We start from the raw sequence: 24,921 nt of genomic DNA on the forward strand, positions 1-24,921 counted from the left end.
ATTCATTCAGTGTCTATTCTCTAGCCATGTTAAATAACACTAAATTATATACCATGCATGTAAAGTTCTGAGATAAATTAAAGAAAAAACAAAGTAAATTTGAGAAGTTAAAAGAATATATAGGCCCTGGCCAGTTGGCTCAGTGGTAGAGTGTTGGCCCGGAGTGTGGAAGTCCCAGATTCAATTCCCACCCAGGGCACACAGAAGAAGTACTCATCTGCTTCTCCACTCTTCCCCCTCTCCTTCCTCTCTGTCTCTCTCTTCCCCTCCCAAAGCCAAGGCTCCACTGGAGCAAAGTTGGCCTGGGCACTGAGGATGGCTCCATGGCCTCTGCCTCAGGTGCTAGAATGGCTCCGGTTGCAACAGAGCAACACTCTAGATGGGCAGAGCATCGCCCCCTAGAGGGCATGCCGGGTGGATCCCGGTTGGGTGCATGCGGGAATCTCTCTGCCTCCCTGCTTCTCACTTCAGAAAAATATAGGGAAAAAAAATATATATATATGTCTTTAACAAGATGTAAAGAAAACTGAGGCTAAGAACCACTATTATAGATTTTATTTTTTGCTAAGTTCCACCAAGATGGAAATTTCTCACTACATTCATTTAAAGTTAAAAAGCAAAGGCCCTCTTAATATATATATTATATATTTTTATATATATATATTATATATATGTATATAAAACAGGTATGTGTATTTTATATATATACAGGGGTACTCAGGTTATGACACAATTTTGCTCCTACAACAATGACATAACCTGAGTTTTGGTGTAAGTCGAAACACACCCAAGCCTAAGTCACTTACCTATCCTAACACAGTTGTAAAATCATAATCTACATAGAACATAAAAACACAACTAACCCACAGGTAAAGAATACTGTGTATTTTTCCGCCACGTGCAACCAAACTAATTTGCTCATGTAGTCTGTAATTAGATACTAACAGCGTAAGCTGAAACACTCATGTCTCAATTTTTTTTAAGTTTTTATGGGAGTGTCATAAACTCAAAACATTGTATGTTGAGACTCTCATAACCCGAGGACCCCCTGTATATATACACATACATAAATATATATGTATGTGTAAATATACTATTGTAACATTTAATATACGACTATAATTACCAGTAATCACATACTCAAGTCTGGGAACTCCTGAGACTTCTAAATTATTTTAAGAAGATATATTAAAATGTTCAAGTATAGTTTGAAACTACAGTGTCTATAAAGTCATGGTGCACTTTTGACTGGTCACAGGAAAGCAACAAAAGACGATAGAAATATGAAATCTGCACCAAATAAAAGCAAAACTCTCCTAGTTTCATACCTATTCAGTGCAGTTCGATGTGGGCTCATGCACAGAATTATTAGGGTTCCTTAGGTAGCTATCCGTATAGCCTCTACAGACTCGTCACTGACTGATGGCCTACCAGAATGGGGTTTCTCCACCAAACTGCCGGTTTCCTTCAACTGCTTAGCCCACCGAGTAATGTTATTTCTATGTGGTGGCGCTTCGTTATAAACGTGCCGATATTCACATTGCACTTTGGACACGGATTCGAATTTAGCAAGCCACAGAACACAATGAACTTTCCTCTGTACCATCCACATCTTGACTGGCATGACCGTGGGCTGCTCCACTGTATACACGGTGTTACATCATCATCTGCGCATGCGCACATGCTGCCACATCATCCTACAGAAACTGGGAGGGTTTTCCTTTTATTTGGTGCAGATTTCACATTTCTATCGTCTTTTGTTGCTTTCCTGTGACCGGTCAAAAGTGCACCATGACTTTACGGACACACTGTATTTCTAGCAAGCATTATCATCCATTCTATGGCACTGAAAAAGAAATAATATCTGAACTCCCTAATGACTAAAATACATGCCAGAGTTCAGAAGCCTTTGGCACATATCACATTTTCTACAGTCATCTCAGACTACTCATTCACACCCTTAACCCTCTGATGCTTTCCGCTTACTTTCTGCTGATTTCATCTTGTCCTGGGCAAAAAATTCAAGATAGATTAATGCTAGTCTAGCCACCTGATATGGGCTTTGGAAGCACACTATTTAAAATTCAAAACCTCTTTTCTATTCTGTCTGGGTTTGGGAGCATGTCAAAGCTACAAGTACTACAGAAAATAAAAACAATAAAAACAACTGGGTATTCAAGGTGGAAAAAAAGTCTCATGGTGGCATTTAGGAGAAGAACTGACACACAGGATTGATCTGAAAGAGGCCTCCCTTTGATAACCACAAACTGATGGGACTTAGGGAAATCAAACCAATAAATAGCTTTATAATTTTTAGAAGTTGGTTTCTGGCACAAAGCACTACTTGAAAATGAATCACACTTTTACATTTTCATACAAAATATACCAGCCTTCACATAATGTTAAAATCCCAAAGATTTTATTAAAAATATAAGCATTACAAATAAAAGAACTAAGAAGAGACTAAAACTATAGTCCTATCATTAAATATTGTCACATTTCCTTCTTTATTTTTAGATTTATTTTTTGATTTTGAGAGAGAGAGAGAGAGAGATGTGGGGGGCAGGAAGCATTAACTCGTAGTTGCTTCTTGGGTGTGTCTTGACCAGGCAAGCCCTGGGTTTTGAACTGGCAACCTCAGCATTCCAGATTGATGCTTTATTCACTACGCCACCAGAGGTCAGGTTGTCACATTTCCTTCACAGCACCTTTAGACATAGTGATCAAAGTAAATTTGTGTCTCTCATTGTTGTATGTGATATAGTTCGTTCACAAAAAAAAAAAAAAAAAAAAAAAAAAGGTTTCAAAGTAAACCAAAGAGCCCAATTCTCCTGCTTCCTGGAAGCCCCACCCTGCTCAGCTTCTCCTCCCAGCAGAATCTGGGACAGACTGAGCTATGTGCTTCTAGAACAAGGGCCATTTTTTTCCTGGTATGCTAAAAAAACTCTTACATAAACAATCTAACTTTACAGTTAAAGGAACTTGAAAAAAGACAACAAAGTCCAAAGTAGATAGAAGGAAATATTAAAGATAAAAGGAGAAATAAACAAAATAGAATCTAGTAAACAATACAAAAGATCAATGAAACCAAGAGCTAGTTCTTTGAAAAGATGTTTTTAAACAAGACTGATAAACTTTTAACCAGACTCATAAAGAAAAAAAAGATAAAGGAACCAAATAAATCAGAAATGAAAGAGAAATAACTGACAAAGAAATAGGACTCTAAGAAAATATTACAAACTATACACCAACAAATTAGACAGGAAATTTGTACAGAATGGGTAAATTCCTAGAAACATACAATCTTCCAAAACTGAATCAGAAAGAATCAGAGAATCTGAAGGCAGATTACAACTAGTAAAACTGAAGCATTATCCAAAACCTACCAACAAAAACATCCTGGACCAGATGGCTTCACAAATAAATTTTACTAAATAGTCAAAGAACAACTTACACCTATGCTTTTCAAACTATTCCAAGAAATTCAAGAGGAGGGAAGACTCCTGCTCATTTTATGAGGCCAGCAGTATCCTATTACAAAACCAGATAAAGACATTTACAAAGAAAAAAAATTATAGGCCAATATCCCTGATGAACATAGATGCTAAAACCCTCAACAAAATATTAGCAAACCAGATCCAGCAATACATTAAAAAGATTATACACCATGATCAAGTAGGCTTTATTCAGGAGATGCAAGGTTGGTACATATCTGCAAATCAATAAACATGAAACACCACATAATCAAAATACAGGATAAAAACTACATGATTGTATCACTAGATGCAGAAAAAGCATCTAATAAAAATCCAGTACCTTATGATAAAAACTCTGAGCAAAGTGGGACTAGAGGGAACATACCTCAATGTAATAAAGGTCATACATAACAAACCCACAGTCAACATCATACTCAGTGGGCAAAAACTAAAAGCACTTCCCTTAAGATCGGGAATAAGAAGGGATATCCGCTTTCACCACTCTTACTCAATGTAGTACTGGAAATCCTAGCAACAGCAATCAAACAGAAGAAATAAAAGGCATCCAAATTGGAAAGGAAAAAATAAAACTGTCATTATTTGCAGATGACATGACACTGTATATATTGAATCCACCAAAATAGCAAATAGTGAAGTAGCAGGATACAAAAGCAATGCACAGAAATCAGTTGCATCTTTACATACCAATAATGAACTATCAGAAAGGCAAACTAAGAAAACAATATGACTGCTTCAGAAAGAATAACTTGCTTTGGAATAAATTTAACCAAGGATGTAAAAGACCTATACCCAGAAAATTCTAAGACACTGAAGAAAAAAAAATTGAAGATACAAAATAGTGGGAGCATATACCATGTTCATATATAGGAAGAATTAACATCATTAAAATGTCCAGACTACCCAAAGCAATCTATATAGATTCAACACAATTCTTATCAAGGTACCAATGGCGTATTTCAGAACTAGAACAAATATTCCAAAAATTTATATTGAACCACAAAGGACCCCAAATAGCCACAGCAATCTTGAGAAAGAACAAAGTTGGAGGAATCATGCTACAGGCCACAGGAATCAAAAAGAGAATGGTACTGACACAAAAACAGATATATAAATCAATGGAACAAAATAAAGGGCCCAGCAGTAAACCCATGCTTTTACAGTCAATTAATATTCGGCAAAGGAGTCAAAAACATACAATGTGATGTTGGGAAAATTGGACAGATATGTGCAAAGAAAAATGAAACTAGACCTTCTTATACCATACACAAGAATAAACTCAAAATGGACTCAAGATTTAAATGTTAGACTTGAAACATAAAAATCCTAGAAGGCAGTAAAGTCTTGGACATTTTTTATGGCAATATATTTTATGATATATTTCCTTAGGCAAGGAAAAATGAAAAAATAAACAAATTGGGACTACATCAAACAGTAAGGTTTTTGCATAGCAAAAAAAATCATCAACAAGATGAAGAGATAACCCACTGAACGGGAGAACACATTTACCAATACATCTGGATAAGGGGTTAATATCCAAAATTTAAAGAACTCATACATGAAAAAAAAACCCAACACAATCCAATTAAAAATAGGCAAAAGACCTGAATGGACACTTCTCCAAAGACATACAGATGGCCAATAGGCATATGAAAAGATATTCAACATCACTGATGAGATATTACTTCACACCTGTCAGAATGGCTATCAATCAATAAATAAATAAGAAGTGGTGGTGAGAATGTGGATAAAAGGGAACTTTTGTGCACTGTTGGTGGGAAATCAGAATGGTGCAGCCACTATGGAAAGCGACATGAAGTTACCTCAAAAAAACCTTATGGCCCTGCAATTCCACTTCTGGTAATTTATTCAAAGAAATCTTAAACACTAATTTGAAAAAAATATATGTACCCCTATTTTCACTACAGCGTTATTTACAATAGCCAAGATTTGGAAGCAGCCCAAGTGCTGATCAATATTTGAGTAGATAAAGAAGTTGTGGTACATTTCCACAATGGAATTCTACTTGGCTGTAAAAAAGAAGAAAAGTTTACGTTTGGCGACAACATGGAACTGCAGACTATTATGCTAAATAAAATAAGCCAGTCATAGAAAGACAAGTACTGCCTTACTGGTGGTGGCGTAGTAGGTAAGAGCATCGACCTGGGACACTGGAGGTTTGAAACCCCAAGGTTGCCGGCTTGAGCATGGGATCATCGTGATGATCCCATGGTCACTGGCCTGACCCCAAAGATCACTGGCTTGACAGCCAAGGCTAGTGGCTTGAGTAAGGGGTCACTAGCTCAGCTGGAGCCCCCCACCCCATCAAGGAAGGTGAAATGGCTGTGGGCAGGGAGGGGTAAAGCAGTTCCTACACCAGCAGGTGTGGTCCCACCACAGCCAATCAAAAATGCTCTCCTATGCCCTTGGTATCATTTTGGAAAAGACTAATACAGAAACGTTTGAAATGCCTCAGAAATGTGCACACTGAGAAAAATCTGTGTGAACTTTTGATCTTGTACCTCATCTACTTTGTAGCTGAAATTTTAAAGATAGTTTTCACTTCTAGGAAACTTATTTTGGTGGCCCAAATTACTTCATGTTTTGTTTTTTCCTACCAGGTCTAATAGAGTCTGCTCTGGAAGGGGACACATTTAGAAGCATGCAGATTCCTGGTGACCACTCAGAAGAACCTCCCCTTATCTACTACAGGATTGAGTTTCCTTGTTTGGGCTAAATATGTGTGGGTCTGCCTAGCTGCTTGAATTTGGGGACAAGCCCTGAAAAACAAACAAAAAAATTTTTAAATAAAAACACCCAAAACTCAAAATACTGAAAAAAGCTTCAGTCAAAAATGTAATAGCATTACTATTAAAACAAATGAACAAAAGCTTTATCTAGGTTGCATGCTTTATATAAAAGTGTTTTTTGTTGGCTTTATGTTCCAACATCCACAGGCACATGAAAATGGCAAAAAAAATACAATGTTTCTGAGGAGGAATGATTTAATATATACTGCTCACAAAAATTAGGGGATATTTCAAAATGAATATGAAGCTATAAAATATCCCCTAATTTTTGTGAGCAGTATATTTTACCACATCTACAAACTTAACTGTAAGTTACTGCTCCCTGGACACAGAATTTAAATAAAACATATCTATGTGAAGGTACTATAAGATAATTTTATACTGTCAACAGACTAGAGTAAGGTGATAGAGAATACGTTTAAAATGTCCATAATGTGAGCAAACACAACAATTTTTAAACATTTTTGTTTATTGGTTTTAGAGAGAGGAAGGGGAGGGAAAAAGAGAAAGAGAGAAACAGATTTGTGTTTCACTCATGTATGCATTCATTGGTTGATTCCTGCACGTGCCCCAACCAGGGATTGAACTCTGCAATCTTGGCATATGGGATGACACTCTGACCAAATGAGCTACCCAGCCAGGGCTGCAATAATTTAATTTTAACTTTGTTACATAATTTTCATTTTAGGATTTAGCGTAGTTTACCATCTATCATATTTCTGGGCTAAAATTTAGTGATCTTTGATTCTAAAATTCTGAATCATCTGCCAATGCTTTACTACAGAAAGCTCACCGTTGATGGGATAGGCCCTGTATTTCCCAAACTTGATTCCCTACTCCAACATATACCTCCAGAAAAAGCCTACTCATCCTTTAATTTAGAACTTAAGAATTTCCTTCTCAATGGAGCTTTACCTGACACCCCTCCTCCAGAAATAAAGACATTTGTTATTTACCACACCTACAAACCTTTTATACACTCCCATTATAGATTTGATAACACTGAAATTTTAACTGCTTGTCTGTATATCTCTCTCACCCTCCAGGACTGTAAGATTCTTAAAGGTAGCATATGCTAGCTATTTAATGAATATTTACTGAATGGGTTAAATTCTTTAGTTTTCAGGTTCTGACTTTGGTTTTTAAGTATCTTTAACAAAACATTTTCTACCAAATTGAGTTTAATTCCAATGATACTTAAATTGAAAAGGAAACTTTGAAAGTGATTCTGTAGAGTAAAATCTACCATTACTACTGAAAGAGGAGCTAATAGGAAACTTTTTATTCTGGTGTTCCTAGACTTTATCCTATACTCACCAAAACCATTGATTACAGCTTTATAGTTAGTTGCTGAGGGTTCATTTCAGATGTCAAAGAAACCAACTGCTTGTTAGGAAAATGCAAATCAAAACCATAATGAGATATGCGATACCACTGCACACTCATTAGGATGACTAGTATTAAAAAAATGAAAATAACAAGTATTGAAGGATGTAGAGAAATTGGAATCCCTGTACACTGCTAATGGGAATATAAAGTGATAAGCCACATGGAAATAGTAAGCCACATGGAAACAGTATGGCAACTCCTCAAAAAAGTAAATAGAACAATTATATGATCCAGCAATTCCACTTCTGGACATATATTCAAAAAAAGTGAAAGTAGAGACTTTCTACAAATATGTTCATGGTAATAATATTATTCACAATTGCCAAAAAATGGAAGCAACCCAAGTGTTCATCAACAGGATACCGTTCAAAGCGTGGTATCTACATACAATGGGATATTAACAGGTGTTTTAAAGGAAGGAAATTTTCACATACTACAACATAAATAAACTCTGAAGACATTATGGTAAGTGAAATAAGTCTATCATAAAGGGACAATTATTATATGACTTCTCTTATATAAGGAATAAGAAAGAGTAGTCAAATTCATAGTTTGGTAGGCCTTTGATGAAGGAGGGTATAATAAGAAGTTTAATGGATACAAATTTTCAATTTGAGCAGATGAAAAAGTTTAGAAGATGGACGGTGATAATGGCTATACAACAATGTGAATGTACTAAACGCCACAGAAATAAAACTTATTATTTTAACCATTTTTAAGTGTATAAGTTATGTATATTTTACCAGAATTAAAATGATAAATTTCACCCATTTTGTACTTAATACCATGGATTTTTCTGAATTAGAAGAGTTCAATTTGGCCATAATTCAACCATGATAATGAATGTCTCCTGTTTGCCAGACTGGTGATTTCTTTTTTTTATTTTTTTATTTTTCTGAAGCTGGAAACGGGGAGAGACAGTCACACAGACTCCCGCATGCGCCCGACCGGGATCCACCCGGCATGCCCACTAGGGGGCGATGCTCTGCCCCTCCGGGGCGTAGCTCTGCCGCGACCAGAGCCACTCTAGCGCCTGGGGCAGAGGCCAAGGAGCCATCCCCAGCGCCCGGGCCATCTTTGCTCCAATGGAGCCTTGGCTGCGGGAGGGGAAGAGAGAGACAGAGAGGAAGGAGGGGGTGGGTGGAGAAGCAAATGGGTGCTTCTCCTATGTGCCCTGGCCGGGAATCGAACCCCGGTCCCCCGCACGCCAGGCTGATGCTCTACCGCTGAGCCAACTGGCCAGGGCCTCAGACTGGTGATTTCTATGTATAGACTCACAAGGACATTTATGACAAGAATAAATATGTGAGATTGTTTTACTTTATCGAATTTTAAAATCATAGGTCCGAGTCAGGGAGTTTTAGGTTTTTATAACCTAGAACCCTAAATTTGATATTTTTTGGTCTGCCTATCCAGTTGAAAATTGGCTGCATAAGGATTGAAAATTATAAATCTTGCAAATGGGATCCAGATTTGAAACAGATAGGTAAAAAGAAATTTCTACTCAGTTTTCTCAAACACTTCTGAGTCTTCTGCTTCTCCCCTCACAATCATAAACAACAATGGCAATGAAGATGGCTTCCTAGGTCCTCTTTAGTATAACAGAAGCAGCAGGTTACAACTCTCAGAATGACCAGAGACATGTAGTGAAACAACATATCTTATACTTAGTAGCTTCAAAGTTTAATACTTAAAAATATACATAAATCACAAAGATACAACCACAGATTTCTAAACAATAACAACATTAAAAAGCATATTAAAGTGAAAAAGCAGACATACAGGGTGAATCCCATTTAGTTATTTAGGCAAGAATTGACACAAATAGTAAAAAAAAAAAAAGGTAGAAGGAAGAAACACAATTGTCCTATTAATTTTGCATACAGAAAACCTGTTTCCAAGATTGCCTGAACCAAGAAATGCTATCAAATAAGTAACAGCCAATACAATTAAAAAACACCAACAACCTTGTGCCTGCCAGGTCCACTTTTCACAATCTAGACATCCTTCCTTTCATCTTCCCATTATTATAAACATTTTTTAACGTTTCTCAAAATACACAAGACTATTGCTTTTATATAGAATAAAAGTGTATGTCATTCCTGTTATTAGAGAGGTACAGGCAATACCAAGCATTTATATTTAGCAAATCAACCAAAATAATACTATATATTACTGAAATAATGTTTCTGAAAAATGATATACTTCATTCTATAGGCTTTTCAACTCACTCACCTGTCATTTTCTGATTAGTTGCTCCACTGTGATTTCCTATTCTCATTGAGAGAACTATATGTAACAGTTTTCTGTTACAGCTAGGAGATTTTTGGCCTCAAACTCAGAATTCCTTTTGGGGAATGAGCCTAAGGGAAGGAAAAAAGACTTGTAGGGACCATTTCAGAAATAAGGTTGGTAATGATTTTCATAATCATTGGGAGGCAGGTATCTACTGGGATTCTGTGAGTTGGTGAATAGGTTGGTAGGGCAGAAATACTAGACGTTCTGCAATGTACTGTAGAGAAATGACAACGAAGAAATGTCCTGTGAACCAGAAAACTTTCAAATGCCATGTCTGATACTACTTAAGTTGGTAAAAATCTTTTTAGAATAATATAAATTCCCAATTAAATATAAAGATAAAATATTTATATGAATCTATAAATTTTTTCAGGACAGCAACTTGAAAAACTGAATGTAAACTGAACATATACTTTGCCTTTTCAAAATTTTATAAAGAGCTGTTCACTGTTTCAGAAGACTGCCTCACCAGTGGAAATGTCCTGTGATTTTGAGTCACTAATATACTACATGTTTAGCAGTTTGCATTAATAGCCATGTATTCACAATGATTATAGCCACTGATTATTAATTATGTCTGGTATAGTTATGATTGAGCATTTACTTCTGGAAACATTATTTAATATAAATGTATTTCGTTTTTTCCCCTTCACATGACAACTATAGTTTTAATATTGACTTTAAAAAAGTTTTCTAGGCCCTGGCTGGTTGGCTCAGCGGTAGAGTGTCGGCCTGGCGTGCGGGGGACCCGGGTTCGATTCCCGGCCAGGGCACATAGGAGAAGCGCCCATTTGCTTCTCCACCCACCCCCCTCCTTCCTCTCTGTCTCTCTCTTCCCCTCCCGCAGCCAAGGCTCCATTGGAGCAAAGATGGCCCGGGCGCTGGGGATGGCTCCTTGGCCTCTGCCCCAGGCGCTGGAGTGGCTCTGGTCGCGGCAGAGCTACGCCCCGGAGGGGCAGAGCATCGCCCCTGGTGGGCAGAGCGTTGCCCCTGGTGGGCGTGCCGGGTGGATCCCGGTCGGGTGCATGCGGGAGTCTGTCTCACTGTCTCTCCCCGTTTCCAGCTTCAGAAAAATACAAAAAAAAAAAAAAAAAGTTTTCTATATAGGCAAATTATAGATTTAAATTTTATTTCAGGGCAAGGAAAAAGTGGGCATTTATAAAATATTTGTTAGAAACAAGGGACACTGTCTGATAGGGATGAAAAGCGATAATATACTTGGATTGCCAAATATAAGTTCTATTACAAGTATCCAGTCGCTATCTTGGGTCTATAATGCAATCACTTGCATTAGAGGCTGCTGCTTATACCATGAGCAGTATAGTCTGTATTCAAACCAGGGAACTATAACAAATACCGTATTTCCAAGTACAAAAATAGCTCAAACCAGATGAGCCCCTATTGTAGAAAAATAGCCTACAATAGGTTAATTTAAATAGGTAAAAAATTCTAAACTATAATAAAATAGTAAAGTCAACAAATACAGATGCTAGAGATGCTGCATGAATCATATTTAGTAATTTAGACAAGAATTAAAACAAAGGTAGAAAAAACTAGGATGGAAGGGATACAATTGTCTTCATTTTATATGCTGGGAACCTAAAAAACATGCTTCAGAATAAAGTGTAAAATGTTTATACAAAGTTAGAAAAAAAACTCAGCAAGTCCTAAACTGCTATGAAAATTTGAAAATTAAACTTTAAGCAGAGAAGTGATTTTTTGGCAAAATGACATAATTCTGAAAATGCAGTTTTTTAAAAACAGTAATTTAGCATAGTATTTCAGTTCTTTCAGCAAGCAGTTCATTTATTCTACATAATGATTATTAAAATTGTACTAAAAAACGAGGACATCTGGACATCTATAAATTAAAGCACAGACAGGCGTGCGTGCGCACACACACACACAGACACACACACACACACTGTATTTTCCCATGTATAAGACACACCCATACCTGAAAAATTTGGGGTCTAAAAACTGGGTGCACCTTATACAGTGGTTGTAGATTTTATTTGCATTTCCCGCTTTTTTGCATGGATGAGCAGTTGTATGAATTTTATGATGAATAAAACTTCAGTTCAATAACTTTATGTAATACATTTTTTTTTCAAATTTCAGCCCCCAAAATTAAGGTGTGTCTTATTCATGGGAGCCTCTTATACATGGGGAATACAGTATGTGTGTTACACTGACTTAGGTTTTCCTGTTTTGTTATAGACCATTAAAAACTTTCACTCGTCAGGCGGTGGCGCAGTGGATAGAGCATTGGACTGGGATGTGGAGGAAGACCCAGGTTAGAGACCCTGAGGTCGCCAGCTTGACCGCGGGCTCATCTGGTTTGAGCAAAAGCTCACCAGCTTAGACCCAAAGTTGCTGGCTCGAGCAAGGTCTGCTGAAGGCCCGCGGTCAAGGCACATATGAGAAAGCAATCAATGAACAACTAAGGTGTCTCAATGAAAAACTAATGATTGATGCTTCTCATCTCTCTCCGTTCCTATCTGTCTGTCCCTCTCTATCCCTCTCTCTGACTCTCTCTGTTTCTGTAAAAAAAAAACCCAAAAAAACTTTCACTCAATCTACAGGGAACATCACCATTAGGAAACCCATGGTTGAGGAGACTATAATCTATAAAGATTCATAAAAGCTGGTCTAACTTTTTAAGAATTTGTACTTTCACTGTTTCATAATAAATTCCTAAGTTTCTTTATTTTTAATTCTGCAAATATATGCTGGAAAAAAAATTGATCAAAATTGACAGGTAAAAAAAACTGATAGGTAAGCAATGCATCAATTCCCTTTAATGTGGTATTATAGAATTGGATCTACAAAATCTTAGGGTCTCCTGCACATTTAAGTTTAGAGCCAGTTCCTTCACATTTAAATTTCAATGGGAAAACCCAAAGAGAACTACTTTCATCTTTTAATTGTAAAGAATTAAGAACCCCTCACATTTTTCTTTTTTGACAGAGAGAGAGAGGACAAGGTGAGAGATGAGAAGCATCAATTCATCGGTGCAGCATGTCAGTTATTCACTGATTGCTTTCTTTATACATGCCTTGGTGGGGGGGGGCTTCAACTAAGCCAGTGACTTTGGGCTCAAGCCAGCAAACACGGAGTCATGTCTATGATCCCACACTCAAGCTCGCGACCCTGTGTGCAAGCTGGTGAGCCCGCACTCAAGCTGGGGACCTCGAGGTTTCAACCTGGGTTATCAGCATCCCAAGCCGACCCATTCTCTGGTTTTGCCTCACGCTTGGCAGACTTAAGATGGCAAGACTGGGGAAGAGAGACACAGGAAAAACTGCAGCTAGTGCTAATTCTCTTCCACACTGCTAAATTCCCTGAAAAAAACTCTCTGGATTCAAGTCCTGCCTCTGGCATTTAGTTACTGACCTTGAAAAACACTGTTTTGAACCCTTCTTTTACTTCACAAAAGCAAAGATGCCCGGCCAGGGCACACAGGAGAAGCGCACATTTACTTTTCCACCCCTCCGCCGTGCTTTCCTCTCTCTCTCTTCCCCTCCCACAGCCAAGGCTCCATTGGAGCAAAGATGGCCCGGGCGCTGGGGATGGCTCTGTGGCCTCTGCCTTAGGCGCTAGAGTGGCTCTGGTCGCAACATGGCGACGCCCAGGATGGGCAGAGCATCGCCCCATGGTGGGCGTGCTGGGTGGATCCCGGTCGGGCGCATGCGGGAGTCTGTCTGACTGTCTCTCCCTGTTTCCAGCTTCAGAAAAATGAAAAAAAAAACACACACACAAAAAAAAAGCAAAGATGGTTGAAATCTTTTTTTCCCTTCAATTAAGAAGACTTATCTAGCTTAAGATAATCATTTCTATAATCATGGGATGAGCTTTTGGGATTCTTGGTCTGGAAATAGGCAGTCTGAAGTTCAACCCTTATGGCATAACATGATTAATAACATTCCCTTTGCTCCTGGGTCCTAGAGTCAGGTTCAGTTGAAAGAAGACCAGAAAAAGCTGTGTATCTTTAAATATATATAAAATCTCCTAAGAAATAATAGGATAGTATGTAAAACAGTATATAAAAAAACATAACGAGACAAATCAGGCAGATATACAACATTAACAGATGAAAATAAAAGAAGTCCAATAAAAAATTCTGGAAATAAAAGGTCATTTAAATAAAATACATATATATATGACAAATATATATGACATATATATATATATATATAACAGGATGAACTCTAGATTAAACGACAGGTGAGAAAATTAGTGAACTGGAAGCTAGACCTCTAAAAAACTCACACTGAGAGTGCACAGAATAAAAATAGATGGGATATATTGAAAAAAAGTAATAGCCATAGAGGACAGATTAGTGTCAAGCAAGAGTTCTAGATGAGAAAATTAAAGTCTGAGAAACAACATTTAAAGAAAAGAAAGACTGGCCTGTGTTGGCACAGTGGATAGAGCATCCACTTGGAACACTGAGGACCCAGGTTTAAAACCCTAAGGTTGCCAACTTAAGCGTAGGCTCTTCCGGCTTCAGTGCAGGTTTACTGACTTGAGTGTGGGATCATAGACATGACATGATCACTGGCTTGAGCCCAAAGGTCACTGGCTTGAAACTCAAGGTTGCTGGTTTGAGCAAGGCGTCACTGGCCCAGATGAAACCCCTTGGTCAAGGCATATATGAGAAAACAGTAAAAGAACTAAAGTGCCACAACTATAAGTTGATGCTTCCCATCTCTCTCCCTTCCTATCTGTCTCTCTCATGCTAAAAAATAAAATAAATAAGATGACCTACCCAGTAGAAAAATGGGTAATCTATTCAAATGAATGAAACACAGGACACCTGAATCTCACTAGCTATCAGAAAAATGCAAAGTGGAACAAATGAGATACAAATCATATCCATCAAATTAGTAAATTTTTTCAGGTCAGACAGTACATACCAAGAGTTTACCAAGATGAGAAAGGGGAACACTTGTGTTCTGGAAAATAATTTGGCAATACCTAGTAATAGTCACATGGGTATACACTTGACCCAGCAATTCCATTTCTAAATATTTTAATTAAAAAAATAAACATAAATAAGAACAGTCACTGTAAACACTTTATGTAATAGGGAAAAAATGATAACAATGCAAATTAGGGAAGAACAGAATCCTAGAAGACTGACCAGGGCAGGGAATCATTTTGGTAATTCCAGATCCTAGCAATACGCTATCACAGTAGATATTCAGAAAATGTTTGCATGAATGAATGAACACATAAATAAAGAATATATGGAGAACTAAAACAAACAGACCAAAATCACTGCCTTCATGGGATAAATGAAATAAGAAAACTACAGTGTATGTTAAAAGTGATCAGTGCTAACAAAAGGCACATAAGGGGCATAGGGAAGTCTTGGGGAGTCTTACAATTTTTTTTAAAGAGAGAAATAGAAATAGGGAGATAAATGAGAAGCATCAACTCATAGCTGCTTCACTTTAGGGGTTACAATTTTATATTGCATGTCCAGAAAACGCCACACTTATAACTAAATAAGTATACGGCCTACTGGAAAGTTCTGTCCGTTTTTGGAATAAAACAAAATACAAATTTTTCTTACCGTCAATAAACTTTATTAAATAATATAATTGCCATTATTATTAATGATTTCTTGCCAGCATGAGGGGAATATGTATATCCCATTTTTGAAAAATGTTTTATCTTTTGATGTGAAAAATTGAACCAGTGCTTGTTTGGTATCTTCTTCATTTTTGAATTTTTTACCCTTCAAAAAATTTTGTAAGAACAAAAACAAGTGATAGTCAGAGGGTGCTAAGTCCAGGGAATATGGTGGATGCGAAAGAATTTCCCAGCCTAGTTCTGCAATTTTTTGACGAGTCCCCAAAGCAGCATGTGGCCTGGCATTATTATGATGCAGTATGATGTTCTTCCTATTGAACAACGCCGGCCTCTTTTCTTGGACTGCTGTCTTTAAATTATCCAATTGCTGACAATACTTCTCCAAATTGAGCTCTTCGTTCGGTTTTAAAAGCTCATAATGTATTGGTCCTCGAATGTCCCACCATATACACAACATTCTCTTATTCAGAGTCAAATTTGGTTTAGAGGTGGAAGGGCTAGATTTTCTGGGTTCACAATATGCCCTTTTCCTTAGGATGTTTTCGTAGGTAATCCACTTTTCATCCCCAGTTATCATTCAGTTCAAGAAGGGCTCGATTTTGTTCTGAGAAAGCAGAGATGAGCATATGATGACTCGATCATCCAAATTCTTCTGACTTAATTCATGTGGCACCCATCTTGAATATTTCCACACCAATCCTATCTTCCGAATATGGTCCAAAATGGTTTGCTGAGCTGAATTAAGCCTTTCTGCGATCTCCAATGTTGTCAGAAAAGGATCTTGCTCCAACATGGTCTTAACAACATCGTCTTCAATCAAAGATGGTCGCCCAGAACCTGGCTTATCAGAAAGGTCGAAATCACCTGTTTTGAATTTTTCGAACCATCTTCTGCATGTCCTATCAGACACTGTACCTTCACCAAACACTTTCAGTAAATTTCTGTCCTGGCCGGTTTGCTCAGTGGTAGAGCATTGGCCTGGCGTGCAGGAGTCCCGGGTTCGATTCTCGGCCAGGGCACACAGGAGAAGCGCCCATCTGCTTCTCCACCCCTCCCCCTCTCCTTCCTCTCTGTCTCTCTCTTCCCCTCCCGCAGCCAAGGCTCCATTGGAGCAAAGTTGGCCTGGGCGCTAGGGGTGGCTCTATGGCCTCTGCCTCAGGCGCTAGAATGGCTCTGATTGCAACAGAGCAATGCCCTAGATGGGCAGAGCATCGCCCCCTGGTGGGCATGCGGGGTGGATCCTGGTCGGGCGCATGTGGGAGTCTGTCTGACTGCCTCCCCGTTTCCAACGTCATAAAAATGCAAATAAATAAATAAATAAATTTCTACATGCTTCTGTAGCATTTCTTCCTTGTTGAAATTCGTAAAAATTACAGTGGCGTAAATGAACTTTATCAGTAGCCATGGGTACGCTATCGCTTCACACATAAGACTAACATGAATCAACTTTGTTTTAGTTAATTTGCTAAGTCAGTATGTATACATTAAGTGATAAAAATAGAGAGGCACACATGCACCACATAAACATGTGCTTACGTGTCAAAACTTGTTGTGATAGAAACAGACAGAACTTTCTGGTAGACCTGATACATAAAGGGGGTAAAGGAGACAGCAGATAACTGGAGGAACAACATTCCAGGCAGTAGTAACAGCCAGAGCAAAGATCCTGAGATTTCAGTACTGTAGGCCTGACCCCTCTGATGAACTGCAAAATGACTAGCATGGATAAAGCAAAGTGAGGGGAAATGAGAAGTGGTTTGGGAAGAGGGGATATAGATAAGAGACTGGTTTTTACACTGCGCAAGAAGAGTCCTTAGGAATTACATGATCTCAGTTGTTTTAATAAGATCACTTTGCCCTGTTGAAAACAGGCCTCAGGGATAGAAGGGATATTTAATGATAATAACAGCAATCATAAGGTTCTTTAGGATCTAGTCAAGTGCTTCAGTGCTGTTGAGATATTTGGGATTCCTCTAATGATTGACCCTCTCTAACCAAATGAAAAATTAGATATCTAAAAATACAGTGTGTCCATAAAGTCATGGTGCACCTTTGACCAGTCACAGGAAAGCAACAAAAGACGATAGAAATATGAAATCTGCACCAAATAAAAGGAAAACTCTCCCAGTTTCATACCTATTCAGTGCAGCTAGATGTGGGCTCACACACAGATTTATTAGGGCTCCTTAGGTACTATCCCGTATAGCCTCTACAGACTCGTCACTGACTGATGGCCTACCAGAACGGGGTTTCTCCACCAAACTGCCGGTTTCCTTCAACTGCTTAACCCATTGAGTAATGTTATTCCTATGTGGTGGTGCTTCGTTATAAATGCGTCGATATTTATGTTGCACTTTGGTCACGGATTCGAATTTAGCAAGCCACAGAACACATTGAACTTTCCTTTGTACCGTCCGCATCTCGACTGGCATGGCTATGGGCTGCTCCGCTGTATACACGGTGTTACATCATCACCTGCACATGCACACATGCTGCCACATCATCCTACAGAAACTGGAAGAGTTTTCCTTTTATTTGGTGCAGATTTCACATTTTAATTGTCTCTTGTTGCTTTCCTGTGACCAGTCAAAAGTGAACCATGACTTTACGGATACACTGTATATGTCTGAACATAGAGATAAAAGATCTTAAGTTCTTAAACATTAATTCTTGGGGTTAAAAACTTAACACATCAAAATAAATAATCTTTATTATATGCGGCTTAAGTGTTTGTCGCTGATAGCTTATTGGTTGCTTGCGTAACTGTACTAGCCAATGGGGTGAAGTTGCCACGGCATTCAAATAGTCCCGCCTTCTGGCATGCCATCTCACAAATTGAGGTTAAAGATTGGAGCAATTATTATGCTGTTAAGAAATCTTAACACCAGAAGGGGTCTTTGCAATGGTACAAGACTAAAGGTTCTCCAATTGAAAAATAATGTCATAATAGCTAAGTCTTTGGCTCCTCTAAAGGTGAAATACATGTCATTCCAAGAATTGATTTGGCTCCATCTCAAACAGGGTTGCCGTTTCAATTGAGACGTAGACAATTTCCTGTAAAGCTTGCCTTTGCTATGACCATCAATAAGTCTCAGGGCCAAACGCTTAAGCGTGTTGGCATTTTTTTACCTGAGCCTGCATTTGGACACGGTCAACTTTATGTTGCCTGTTCAAGAGTTCGTGAAAGAACGGACATAAAATTAAAAATAATTGATGGTCCTCCATAAGGCGAGCTTAAAAATGATGGATAGATCGACACAAGAAATGTGTACAAAGAGATCTTTGACATGTGATTTAACATTTTATTATTTAAATCACCTTTATTTATTGAGCTAGCGGTGGTTCTTAAGAAATGTACCACCAGTGGTTTCCTTCATTGCACTCTACTTTAAGCAATTAAGCAAGTAGAAGGGGGAAACCCCGTGGGGCAGTAAGCAAAGGGGCATCCTTGCCGCCTGCCTGGGTAATTCAGTTTGAATCAGCAGACACCTTTACACAAATCATTTTAATTACAATTTATAATATCTAGAACAGCGGTCATTTCGTATGACCGCCGGGCTTTCTAGTATCATCATAAGCCTGTGCTTCCCTTTCCTATCTTCATTCCTTGAGAAAAGGCAAAGAACACACAGTTACTTCCAGATTGATGATGAAATAAAGCTGACACTCATGCACTTATTCAACCCATATTTGGTATGTGAGTACTTACAATGGGCCAGTTGCTGTCTTAAGAGCCAGGGATATTAAGACAAGCAAGATATGGCCCCTGCCTTTAGATTATTTACAGTCTAGTCCAGGGATTGGGAACCTATGGCTCACGAGCCAGATGTGGCTCTTTTGATGGCTGCATCTGGCTCGCAGACAAATCTTTAATAAAAAAATAACGTTAAAAATATAAAACATTCATGTATTACAATCCATTCATTTCCCACCACTCATGTTCATGGTAGCAGGTGGCTGGAGCCAATTACAGCTGTCCTCCTGGACAACACCAAATTTTTATTGGATAATGCGTAATGTACATGGGTCGTTGTATGGCTCTCACAGAATTACATTTTAAAATATGTGCTTTTCATGGTTCTCTCAGCCAAAAAGGTTCCTGACCTCCTCACTATTAAGTGAGGTATCTAAACTTATGTGCTATATAGAAACATAATATAAATTTCTTGTAATATTTTTAAAAAGTAGTAAGAATTAGGTAAAATTAATTGTAATAATATTTAACTTTACCCAACAGATCCAAAATATTATTTTTTTTTTTTTTCATTTTTCCGAAGCTGGAAACGGGGAGGCAGTCAGACAGACTCCCACATGCGCCCGACCAGGATCCACCCGGCATGCCCACCAGGGGGCGATGCTCTGCCCATCTGGGGCGTCGCTCTGTTGCGACCAGAGCCATCCTAGCGCCTGAGGCAGAGGCCACAGAGCCATCCCCAGCGCCCGGGCCATCTTTGCTCCAATGGAGCCTCGGCTGTGGGAGGGGAAGAGAGAGAGGAAGGAGAGGGGAGGGGTGGAGAAGCAGATGGGCGCTTCTCCTGTGTGCCCTGGCCGGGAATCGAACCCGGAACTCCTGCACACCAGGCCGATGCTCTACCGCTGAACCAACCGGCCAGGGCCAAAATATTATTTTAACATATAACTAATATAAAAAATTAAATCTTTTACATTCTTTTTTTCACAGTTTCTAAAATCCTGTATTTTATACTTAAGAATATCTCAATTTGGCCTTGGCTGGATAGCTCAGTTGGTTAGAGCAGTGGTCCCCAACCTTTTTTGGGCCACGGACCAGCCTTTAGGGTGGGATGGATAAATGTATCACGTGACCGAGACAAGCGTCAAGAGTGAGTCTTAGATGGATGTAACGGGGAATCTGGTCATTTTTTAAAAATAAAATATCGTTCAGACTTAAATATAAATAAAACAAAAATAATGTAAGTTATTTATTCTTTCTCTGCGGACCTGTACCAAATAGCCCATAGACCGGGACCGATGTTCGGCCTGGGGGTTGGGGACCACTGGGTTAGAGCATCATCCCAAAGCACAGAAGTTGCCAGTTCGATCCCCAATCAGGGCACATACAGAAACAAGTGGGTGTTCCTCTCTCTCTATCTCTCTCTTTTCCTCTCTCTAAAATCAATAATATAAAAACACTAAAAAAAAAAATCTCAATTTGAACTCACCCCACTTCAGTGTACTGGACAGCACAGTTATTCAGGATAGATCTATATTTAGAAAATTCAAAAGAACTTAACAATCTCAGGTCAGGTCAAAATAAAATAGGTGAGAGGCTTGAACATGTTCACAGGTTATACAAAAAGAATATGAGTGAACATACTAGTGTAGACACTTGACAGGAAGTGTAAAGAAAAGGATTAATAGCATAGGTAGTTTAAAAAAGAGGACTGTCACACCTTCCTTTGTGGTAAGAGGAAAGGGAAGAATTTAGTACAGTTATAAACAAGTTCGGTGAGTATAAGAGATGAGAGAACAGAAAGTTGAGACAGTTTAAGAGCTTCCCATTTTTCTCAGTGAATCAGAAAATAATCTTGCCAGCTCTTTCACCACTGACAGTACAAATCTGAAAGGACTACATTTATGGAAAATTTTAAGAAATGTTATCTTACTATATATAACAACATTAAGCTGTATTTTTGTAAAATTACAGCATTTTTTTAGCATTCTTCTGGACTGGTCAATCTTGAATTTTGCCACTGTATCTCTAAACACAGAAGGAATACTATCAGATTCATTCTTTCTTTCTTCACCTATACATTTATTCAGCAAACATGTACCCAAATGTCTACTCTATATCAAGTACTGTGTGAGACACTGAGCATAAAGAGATAAAGAAGGACCTCACTGATCTACATTTGTATTCTCAGTATTTACCATATTATGTCTGCTCAAAGCAAGTGCTTTAAAAACATAGCATTACATATGTAAACATTACATATCAACTAAAGTATGTATTGAAAAAAACTTTCATTTAAAAATCTAAAGTAGGGCCCTGGCCAGTTGGCTCAGTGGTAGAGCGTCAGCCTGGCGTGCGGAAGTCCCGGGTTCGATTCCTGGCCAGGGCACACAGGAGAAGCGCCCATCTGCTTCTCCACCCCTCCCTCTCTCCTTCCTCTCTGTCTCTCTCTTCCCCTCCCGCAGCGAGGCTCCATTGGAGCAAAAGATGGCCCGGGCGCTGGGGATGGCTCCTTGGCTTCTGCCCCAGGCGCTAGAGTGGCTCTGGTCGCGACAGAACAAAGTCCCAGATGGGCAGAGCATCGCCCCCTGGTGGGCAGAGCGTAGCCCTCTGGTGGGCGTGCCGGGTGGATCCCAGTTGGGCGCATGCGGGAGTCTGTCTGTCTGACTGCCTCCCCATTTCCAGCTTCAGAAAAATACAGAAAGAAAGAAAAAAAAAAAAAAGGTGAAAAAAAAAAAATAAATAAAAATCTAAAGTAGTGCTGCCCAGTAGAATTTTCTGTGGTAATGAAAGTGTTCTACTCTGAGCTGTTCAATACGGTAGCTAATAGTCACATGAATTTTTAATTTAATTAGGGTTTTAATTTTAATAGAAAATGTGGTAACTACCATACATAGCTAAATATTAGAACACAGTGAGTAGCTAATGCGATTTCCACTATTATAATGAAGGTGTTGTCATCTCTGAGTTGACACATAATATGCTGCTAGACTTAAGTACACAATAATAACATTAATTGTACAAAAAAAAATTTCTTAGCATAATATATCTTTAGCATTGTGAGATAAAAAAGAGAAAACAAAATAGAAGAAAAGAAACAGGAAAGGATATTCCAATCTTTTTACTCTACTTCCCCAAGAGAAAATACACACCTTCTAACAACCTCCTGATTTTCCACATTGAGTCTAGCTAGTGAAAATACTTTGTGGAGATAAAAAGTCAAACATTTCTTTAATTAGGGATAAATTACTAGAGCATAGTAGTCATTTCTGTAATAAAATGACTACAAAGTTTTGGCAAGACAACATAATAGTGTGTGTTTAAAACTCCAAAAACCTATCCTTGTGAAATGCATATTAATTTCCCCAATTTTGTCCCATTTGTCTTAATCTTTAAAATGAACCTCTTGCTAAAAGATATGGATGGCACAATTCACTGAGCAAAAAGGCAAGTATAATCTAAACGAGATTTTGAGTAATTCCTGGTGTAGTAACTAGAGAGCTGCTTACGACTGGGATAGTAAAATTTACTTTCAGTATTTTGTGTATTCACTATCCTTAATGCATAATTTAAGTGACTGTACAAAGTTAATCAGAGATACTAAGTCCTACACTGGCATAGGTCTGATTACATATTTAGAAGATCTGGTAACTTAAAAGATAAAACCAGTGAGGTGAGCAACTAAATGTCAGAGATAGCATTTTTTTATGCACATCAACTTGTTCAACTTGTTAACCACCCACCCATAAGGCAGTTGTCTTATAGTAAATTAATCACACAACTCCTGGCCCATCCTATTAGTTGGATTCATCTGAAGTCATTTTTAAAAACATTACCATATTGTTTGTCTTGAAGATACAGGATTTTATTCAGTTTAACAAAAATACCTAATGTTAAGTTTGGGTTCAGGGCTCCTTTAAACCCAGAGTCCCTTTAAAGTCAAATTCCCCTCACCCAACTTCCCACTTGGGCAACTTCTTCAGTAAACATCTCTCTCATCCGACCTCCCCCTCCTCTTAAGTAACACCACCCCAACCCTAGGAAGGTTCTGGGAAAAGTCCTTGGGACAAGGCCATTGGGAGGGACCTGAGGGTTGGGAAAGGGAGACAGACTGTGATTAAGGCAACAAACCAAGATATGCTTGCTAATCTGGGCATATCCAGGTGCACCCAACCCCATGCCAGCAAATTCTTGCAGCAACTCCTATATCAGACACCCCTTCCTGCAACTCGCCACTGACGCCACCAGGGTCTCAGCCAGTCTGTTTTAAAGATGCATAAATTAACTTCTTACAAAACTCATCAGGCCTGTACAACCCTCCTTTGGTAGACCTAACACCTAACACTGAGAAGTGGTGTCTTAATCTGCTAGAAGCTTTAAGGCAACCACTTTAGAATGGTCTTCCTACCAGCCAAAAATTCCACCAGGTAAATAAGCCTTCTATACAGGAAGATCAAATCAAAAGCATGAGATCAGATCTGCAATAATTAACTTCAAGTCAAATTACTTGTTATGGCTTATTGCAACAAAGTCAGAGTCCTGCCACAATATGGTATTATGATATCATTAGCTTGGTTTCCTAATAAGGCATTTATCTGGGATATCTAATTCACAATTAGTTAAAAATAGAGAACCAACATTTGTTTCAGGGAGTAGCAGGCACTTCTAGTTTTATTTCTAAGTTGGTTTTTTTTTTAATAATACCCACTGTAAAATGAATTAACAGAAAGCTGGCTCTCAAAGAGTTTTACTTCCCTGTCTTAACATTAAAATGCTGTTCTATAGCAGAGAAAGTTATCAACGTTTTGGTCTCGCAAAAATCATTTTTGCTTCGCTGCCTTTTGAATCAGTAAATGAAGCCACTTAACTGTAGTAGCATTGAAATTAATGCGACTTAGAAATTAAGCAGCAACCAGTAACAGACTTCATCATCTAGACAAGGTTAAGCTTCTTCAGCAATTTTTTTGCCCTAAATTGTCACTGTTTCTCTAGTGCTGCAATTGCCAGGAGGCAGGGAAAAATTTTTTTCTCTCAATTAATTCTAAGAGAGGTGGAGCTTTTGATATGCCTTAAATCGCCCTCGGATTTTTTGTTTTTCCCAGATGTTCCACTGGTTCCAAACCTGTCCCGTTCGAACTCCCTTCAGGAGAACGTAAAGTAAGGTCCACATTCCCCAAGTTTCACTTGTGGGATGAGAACAAGGCAGGCACACGCAGTCCATACATCGTACATATCTTTTCCGAAAACAAACGAGGTGTTGGCACACTTTCTGTCCTTCACCCAGGCCTTGGGTAACACTTGGTCCGTCCTGAGGAGTTAGACTCGACAAGTAGTCACCGAACCGTGACACTAACTGCAAACAGTGACCAGAGGGGGCTCAAGACAAGTCCTCCCTCCCCTTCACTCAGACGTGTCCCAACCGGCCAGAGGCAAGAAACGCCAGCCTCTTCCTCTCCCCGCTCCGTCCAGTGGGCCGCCGACCCGCTCCGGACCCGTCTCTGGCCGCAGCCGCCGAGCCCCGGCGAGGAGGACGACGTAACCGAGAAGCGCGGACGGGAAGCGGCCTCCTTCCCGCCTCCCCGCCGCCGGCCTCATCGCCCGCGCTTGGAAGCGAGACGCGCGCCGGGGCTGCGTGGGG

At 38.9% G+C, this 24,921-nt stretch overlaps 1 protein-coding gene across 5 annotated transcripts in view; it reads right to left on the minus strand.

The window, feature by feature from the left end:
* Positions 1-24,921, minus strand: part of ATP11B (ATPase phospholipid transporting 11B (putative)) — a 138,826-nt gene that overhangs the window by 113,394 nt on the left and 511 nt on the right. Inside the window, exon 1 of one of the 5 annotated variants that reach the window (XM_066241604.1) lies at positions 9,929-10,056. The exons of the other annotated variants lie outside the window; for them this stretch is intronic. The gene's annotated coding sequence lies outside the window, so the exon portion shown is untranslated. Of the gene's footprint in view, positions 1-9,928; positions 10,057-24,921 lie in introns of those variants that run through there. 5 annotated transcript variants of the gene reach the window in all.

This window comes from Saccopteryx bilineata, chromosome 8, assembly GCF_036850765.1.
Source record: "Saccopteryx bilineata isolate mSacBil1 chromosome 8, mSacBil1_pri_phased_curated, whole genome shotgun sequence".
In the NCBI taxonomy this organism is placed as follows: Eukaryota; Metazoa; Chordata; class Mammalia; order Chiroptera; family Emballonuridae; genus Saccopteryx; species Saccopteryx bilineata.